The sequence below is a fragment of the Pogona vitticeps genome, chromosome 1, assembly GCF_051106095.1.
Source record: "Pogona vitticeps strain Pit_001003342236 chromosome 1, PviZW2.1, whole genome shotgun sequence".
NCBI classification, from domain to species: Eukaryota; Metazoa; Chordata; class Lepidosauria; order Squamata; family Agamidae; genus Pogona; species Pogona vitticeps.
Window position 1 is genome coordinate 311,226,482 of NC_135783.1, and position 8,628 is coordinate 311,235,109.

An 8,628-nucleotide genomic window follows, 5' to 3' on the forward strand; every position below is an offset into this window, starting at 1 on the left:
TCAGAGGAAGATGCCAGCCTCTGAAGATGCCGGCCACAGAGACTGGCGAAATGTTAAGAAGAACAACCTTCAGAACACGGCCAAAAAGCCCAAAAACCCACAACAATCATGTGTTCTTTCTATTGTTTGTTCTTACTTAACTCTCTTGGTGTTCTTTCTTTGAAATCTTTAAATGTTATTAACTCAGAAAAATCTGAAGAACAATTTTTAAATGTTCTCAACATTTTATTAGACCTTGTAAGGCCAGGATGAGTGGAATCTGTTAGCCATAGTTTGAAAATTATATTCCAAAATTATCTAAGGGACGGTGAAATGGATTCCATCCCTTGTGGAAAAATAATGCTGGTAGCTCTTTTGCCTCAACATATTTTAATAGACAGATTCAACCCAGTCAAAAGGTTTGCTGGCTCTAACACTATTCAGAAGGCATGGAGCAACAAAAATAAAGCAAATCATAATAGTCATTGTATTTGCAAAGCCAGGAGTTCATTTCTGAAAGCAGAGCAGCTGCAAAGTCAATTCACTATTCTATATTCCATGCATTTTCAGTTGGTTGTTGTATTACAGTGCTTCACGAGAATGAAGCCGCAGTCCAGCTGATGAATAGTAATGGAGCAGCATGAAGTAAGAAGATCTTCAGCCTTCTGGATCTATCTATGCATTAAGGCGCAGGTATTTGGACTTCTAATACACAAGAAAATCCATTCACTTGCTCCGAATGGAATATACCTTAAACAAATGCTAGAGATAGCTTGCTGGTCTCAGAGGAAATGAGTGATTATGGTAACTAAATAATTAGAATTGGGAATTTGTGGACATTTTTATTAATCTTCGATTAGTTTAAAATGAGAAGAGAAAATAAAAAGAAACTTCTACTCCCAGAGGTTTCTCTGTATATTGTACAAAATCACAGTGGCTGCAGTGAATAGACAAAGTTGATGCTCTGTTAAACATCCACCATCAGGATTGTTATATATCATTAATATATATCTAATAAAATCATAGCTATATAGCAATGTGAAATATTTTACTCCCCCAACCATGAGTTCCTGAATGAGACAGATTATTTAGATCAATTTCAGTCTGGTTTCAGGCCTGATTATTGGATAGAAATTGCTTTGGTTGCTTTGGTGAATAGCCGATGCTGAGACTTAGACATGAGGGCTGTGTCTCCATCAGTCCTGCTTGACCTCTCAGCAGCTTTTGATATTGCCAACTGTGGTATCCTTCTGGGCTGTCCCTATGCCGATGAGGTTTGTAGGCACTGTTTTGTAATGGTCAATACCCTTCAAATTTTAATCCAAACCCCAAATCTTATTTTGGAGATAGGATTCAGCACTTTGAATAGCTCCTGTAAAGATTAGCCTACAATCCAGAATTGCTTCACTGCCCCCATGCAATAGGGGCCACCCGTTTCCATTGGCCTCTCCCCAAGTCCAAGGCTCTAGGTTTGTGAGCCAGCTTAGCTCCAAAGGATTCTTGTGCTCCAAAGTCCTGAGTAGCAAATCCCACTCTCTTGATCCCTTGAGCTTTCACTGGGACTACTAGATTTCTCTTGCTTTCCAAGATATCCTTGCAATTTTCCCAAAATTGTTTCCATGTAACCAGGTTCAGGTGGACAGTAGATAGTAGGTAAAAACATCCATCACCTCCAGTCAATTTGTTCCATGGGCAAGAAGCAAAATAAAAAAGGTGTATATATTCTTAAGTACAGTGGTGCCCTGCATGGTGACGTTAATCCAGGATTAACGTCGCTATCTGGAAACATCACTATACGGAAGGGAAAATCCCATAGGAATGCATTAAACTCCCCATCCGGCGACCATTTTTGCCACCTCAGTAAGCGAGGGCAGAGCGCGAAAACGCTGTGGGCGGCCATTTTCTGCACCTGGCGGCCACTTTGGAACCGCCGATCAGCTGTTTCCCTAACATCGCAATGCGAAGATCGGTAAGCGAAATGCTTACCGATCATCACAATGCGATGTTTTCCCTATCCAAAACATCACAACGTGATCGCATTAGCGATCGCAAAAAACACGTCGCTATGCAGATTTGTTGTTAAACGGTGCGCTCGTTAAGCAAGGCACCGCTGTAACTGGATATACATTGGGATCCAAGTCCCTGTGGGCTGGCACCATCTGAGTGGAAAAGAACAACTTGCTGCCTCTTTCCCCATCCAGTGGCAAAGTTGTCCCAAGACAATGTGTTGCCTTGGGTGGATTAGAAAACTAATGGCCCACCTTCACCAACATTTAAGTGCATGAATAATATGCAAAGCCATCCAAGTTCTTTTGCCAAAGCGGCAGGAAATCCCTCAAACATTTTTTTTCTAGCAAGAATATGAAATATGCAATCATAAATAAATTGCGGCCATTTCATCATACCAAAATCTTTTTGCCTGTGATGTCCCCTCATTTTGCCTAATGGTAGGAATGATCCTGGCTGATGCAGCCAGATTCTGTATGCCTCTCCGTGTTCCATCCCTCATCAGGTTTCTACCTAACTTCCTTTGGTTCTTCAAGAACTGAATCCTGTTTTTGTCTTTTGGGTTCTCAAGAGAGTTAGCATATAAAGACTTTGTGGATTTCAGCTTTCAAAATATACAAAGAAAAGCTCAAAACTGGATATTTTTTAAAAAATTGAAATTCAAAATTAATATTTGCAAATTTTATTTATCCATATTAGCTCTTTTGTTATACCAAAATGAAATGTATCTTTGGATTAAGTAGACATATTCGTTATTAAATATTAAATCTTCGTTCTTCTAACTGAATATCTGCATATTTCAAGCAAGTTGAATCAGAACAGCTTCTCAGGTTAATATCTGTTTTAACAAAGACATTCCTAGTATCACCTCATTTAATTACGTTGACTTTTGCCAATTTGTAATCACATGCCACTTGCGCGACACCATTCAATATGCTCATTTTACTTTCTATTTCCTCTATAACAGCTAAGCATTATAAGATGCTGACATTTTATCACAACTTGGTCATCAAACTTTGTTTATTGCTGAAATCAATGGATCTGTCTATCAAAGGGGGAGAGAGCTTGATGAAAATGTGTGCAAAGTTAACAGGTTGTGTAATGTGAATGCTGGAATATACTGTAGAGATGTGATGAATGAATGAGGAACTGGGACTTTAACATGTGACCCAGATGCTTCTAATCAAATTCTTGTTTCATTTTCAGATCAATCCAAGATAGACATATTGAAAGACATACCCAGCATTTTGCTTGAAAGTTGCTAAGGGATATGCTATAAACATTTCATTTGGAATATGAGCATTCAGAAACATTATGAAATTGCTGTCTTAGTGGGAAAAATGCTTAAGTTTTCTGCTTATGTTTTTTGAAGAATAGGATTTCATTTTGAGCAATCAGCAATAGCAACCTACACTTTTTATTTCTTATTACATGAACAAGTATTTTAACTTCCTGCATTTTAACAGTTTTAACATGTCTTGGTCTTTGTCCTTTCATTCAAGTATTTCGTCATTGGTCAAGCTTTCAGTTCAACAAGTTAGCGCAAAAAAGAGGGCAGGGAAGACTCACAACATCCGGGAGAGTGAATTTTGTTCCACAAAAGCTCACACTAAAATGAAACTGTTAGTATCTGAAGTTCTCTAATATTTTGCCTTGCTTTCCATTTCCTTTCTCTGACATGCTGAGAAAGACTAATACTGGTACTCTGGAAATTTTCAGTTCAGACTCAAATTGATTTTTTTCCCTTATTACACACTTCATCTTAGTAAAAGTTGTAAAAAGAAAGAAAAAGCACAGTGATTAAAAATAATTGATCCATTGGTATATTGTTAAGGAAGCTATTCATGAAGGCATCAATAACATCACATAGTCAGCTGAGACACACATGTTATTTGCTCTAAACTGGCCAAAGTCTAAGCAGATGTGACAGCAGTAAAGTCAAAAGTAGAGATCTCAGGAAAAAGTGAAGTGGTTGGCAGAAGATACATTACAGCTAATGGAGTAGAGACAAAAATGAGCATATAAAGGAACATAAAGTACAGAGAACTATATAGAACTGTGAAATAAAATCAGTACACTCAAATAAAAATTGTGATCTGAATAATGTACAGAAATAGAAAACCTAGAGACAATCCCCAACACTTTTTTAATACATAAGGAGGAGGCAGGTATATTCGAAAAATAACTAACTCCACTACTGATAAATAAGGACAATTCTCTGTCATTTAATGGCTAGTCACTTCTTTTGGTCAGCTATCTTCAAACACCTCTTTAATGTACTCACTCTACATTATGACTAATGTTAAAACCATAATCGATAAAACATACAAAATGTGTGAAGCAAGGGCAGGAGACATGCACTTTGTATTTTGAGTCAGGGAATCACTATAGATATACTTTGAGTGAGTACACACAATGTGTGAACACTTACGGCCCTAGGTCTTTGCAAAGGTAGGTGGTAGATTATAGAACAGCAGCACTCACACCTATAAACCTATACACATCTGTTTGTTGGCTGCTCTCTGCTTCGGGTCTCACTCTTCCCAGCCTAGCCCAAAGGTTGTTCTCTTCCATGCTGTGGCTTGACTTTCTATGCTTCTCAATTTGTTTCATGAATTATAGAGTAAGGAATGCCCTCTGTAAAGAACAGTGCAAAGATGCCCAGCATTGTTTCTCTGGTTTCATCCCTTTTTGGCCTTGTTCATTCCCTGTAGTGACCTGTCTGTGGATGTGTTCGCCACGTCCTTCCATCTTTGCATGATATCAATATCTCCACTTTGCCTTTTTTGAATAGAATCGGTGGAGTATTCACTTGTTGTTCTCATTCCTTCGCCCCTTGGACACTCATGGCCACTGGGTGCATATCATCATCATCATCATCATCATCATCAAACTGCAGAGATGAAAGAGACCTTATGGCTCATCAAATCCACCTACTGGCTAAGGAGGCACAACGGTTTAGGACCTCGATATTTGGCGGAACGCCTCCTCCCACCAAGATCTACCCGGATCACCCGCACGAGTCAGGAGGTGAGGCTGAGGAGCCTGACACCGAGAGAGGCCCGGAAGGAGAAAACACGAAACCAGGCCTTCTCGGCGGTGGCTCCTCGCCTCTGGAACAATTCGCGCGGCCCCCACGCTGGGCACCTTTAAAACCCAACTAAAAACATGGTTATTTATCCAGGCCTTCCCTCCAGCCAATTCTTGATTTCTCTCTTACTTTTCCTTCTTTATTTTACTGCTGTTGCTGTTTGATTATTATGTATTTGTCTATGTTTTTATTATCTGATTTTATATTGGAAGCCGCCTAGAGTGGTCCGGTGGGCCAGATAGGCGGGGTATAAATCAAATAAATAAATAAATAAAACCTTCTTGAACACCCAACCTCTGGCTTTGCAGCTGGATACCTAAAACACTGAGCTATCCAGCAGTTCATATATTCCATGTGTGCCTGGATATGTTTCCAGGAGTTGCTGTTAAATGTTATAAGGAAACAATATATTCAGGTTTGGAACAATTTTCTGCAGGTCTCTTCATCTTTATGCACTGTAATCACGTCCACAGATTCTGCAAGAGCCATAGTAGAGCTTCCTCTAAAGCACACTGTTGTCATTTTGCAGCACTTCCAAGGGAGTGGGGGCAGGGAGGAACTCCAGGAATAGCCTCATATACCGAGTTGCTATTTTCACGTATCCCTGCTTCAAATCCCAGAGGGATTAACGATGTAGTGTTGTAGTAGGGAGCAAAGGAGTGGGGAAAAGGTACAGATGATTCCTGAAAAGGGTGGAATTCTCTACCACTTACTTTTGATGGGGATGCCTTGAATTTGTTCTCTAGTAATGCCTGTCTCTTTCAGGGAATTCTGAATGCCAGTTTTGCCCCGGCTGCAAATCAACTATCCTCACTGTTTGAAAAGGAGGTGGCACCACAAAAAATAGATGAAACTAAAAGATCCTGTCTTCAACTCTTCAGGTAAAAATACTGTATAATAAAATGTCACCCTTGTAAATGTAATACTGTAGTGTGCAACGTCTGCAACAAAATATGAGGAGGGGGACTAAAATGTCCCATCTACCCAGATGAAAGTTAAAAGGTTAACTGGGCTATAATGCAACTTCAACTGGACTTTAACACAGAGCTCAGAAACATTACTTTTTGGATTACAAATCCCAGAACCCCCTAGCTAGTGCTGGATGGTGGTTTCTGGAAGCAGTAAAAAAAAAAAAGAGGAACATCTTCCAAGCTGTGATTTAATTGTGTGCTTTTCTTTAGAAGTGGGAGAAAGTCCTTTTTCATCATCAGAGGGATCAGAATTATTTGGTGGTGCAGAGAGCAATGGAGGGGAAAATAGGTAGAGGTGATTGCTATATTTTTCCTGAAATGGGATGACTTCGTTAAATCTGTGATTTCCCCATCCTTCAAAGTTAGGGTTCCCAGATGCCCCCTTCAGAGAGGAATGTTCCTTCTTTCAGAACATGACATCTCATTAGGAAGTAATGAGCATCCATTATTCAGACACTGGAGCTTTACAGAAATACACAGCACTATGCTTGACAGCTGATGACATTTTGAGTTTGCACAACTGTGGCTCAGCATCTAAACACATGTCTGCTTCCCCTAGCAGAGCTGCATGCTAAAATATAGATTTCACAACTGCTTCCGCAATCCAGTCCTTGCCCTGAAACTCCTGCTGGAATGACTTTAGCCTGCCATGCTAAGTATCACCTTTCTGTGCACTGTATCTGTGCCACAGATCATCTTACATGTGCTTAATCTTCTTGGAAACCTCTAAAACTCAAAGAGGAAATGAGAGCCCACAGCACCACCTGCATGTGTAGGGAATACAAATGTGTCGTAGGACTTCTCTCAACATGTACCAGTTCATAGCATCCTTGGCTCAAAAATGTGGCTTTCGCTTTTGTACATAAAATGTTGTCCTGAGAGGAACAGTGAATGCTGGGACAGCATTACGGACCAGACTCTGACAGGAATACTCATGAAAGTTCTCACAGGGAAAAAAAAACTGTGTTTCTCATAAACAGCTGCTCAGTGACTCATAATGTATTCCAGGCACAGCGTTCCTTCTTGGCCCATCAACCTGCTGCACCTGCTCCCCTCAGCTTGCTTCACCTGAACAGATCGTGACATGAGTAACAAAGCAGTGCGTCCAGGAGCCTTGCAGCGAGCTTAGCATCACTCTCTCATAGTCCACATCTGCACCCTTATAAATTCTGGCCCACAGTCAGAAAATACATTATTATTATGGCATCTCATGCATCAGTTACCTTTCTGACTGCCATCTTCAGCCTAGACATAGAAAACCACAGGGCTGCTGCTTTTAGGTTATGAGACCCAATTTATTTATTTAAAAATCATTTATATCCCACATATCCTCCCTAAGGAGATCAGAACTGTGTACACTACTATCTGTAAAACAATGCAAGACAATAACACAAAGTAATAAGCAATGGCAAAGCAATGGAAAAAACATGAACATACAAAAATTTCCTTTAAAATCTTAGGAAACCAGGGAAATAACTTTTTACTAAGGGACTATAAATTAAAATTTTTTTTTTTTAAAAAAGATATTTTAAATATTTAAAAATACATTTAAAAAAGAAGACAGAACAAATATTCTGAAGCTTACTCATTTAAGCTATGAAATTGCTGCTTGCTTGCTTTGTGGCTGGGGATGGTCTTACTTGATAATAACAGAGCTTTGCTGTCTATGTCCTGTCACAATCTCTATTCCACGCATCTTGTCACTATCCAATTGCTTTGTAAATAACCCTCCAAAGATGTTATACACTTAATGTGTGAGGACTATGTAAGTTCATGACCTCCCAAACATCCGATCATAAACAGCTCTGCTGAGTTCTTGCAAACCAACAGTACCTCATACTAGGTTGCTCTCTCTTCCTACTCCCTGACCTTCCTAGCAATATTGCTTTTTCAGGTTCTGCTCAGGACTTGCAAACTTAACAGTGGATTCCTTTGTTGAGTCAATATATCTCATATTTGGTCTTCATCTTTTCCTTCTGCTCCCCACATCACGTTTCCAAGCAGTTTTGTCTTTTCTGGTCAGTTCTGTGTTCTTGTTATATGTGCAAGGTAGGACACTGTTTCAATTTATTCATTTTTACTCTAATAAGAGCTCAGACTTGACAATGGAGCACCTACTTATTTGTCTTTATGGCGGTCTTTGATATCTGTAAGGCTCACTTTCAACATCAAATTTTGCCGAGTTGATCCTCCCCCCTTCTGTCACTGGCCATATGGATGATAGTACAGTTTCAAGTGAAAATCTTTGCTAACTCCCAACCTGACTACTTTTTCACCATTAGTTAATTACTTCTCACTTAAACACAAAGCAATTGTCAAGGCTGATTTTCAACAAGTTGGAGATAAGGTGGGATATAGCTTTAACTAATAAATAATGATCAAATTAATATTTACTTTTCAAAATTTATTTATTTATTTATTTATAATATTTTTTACCCATCTTTCTCTTTTAAAAAGACTCAAGGCATCTTAAAACAATTAAAAGGCAGCAGTTAAGCTAACAACAGTGAATATACAATACTAAAAGGATCAAATGAATACAGTACAGTACTAAAAAACACAATGAACACCAAAAAACTT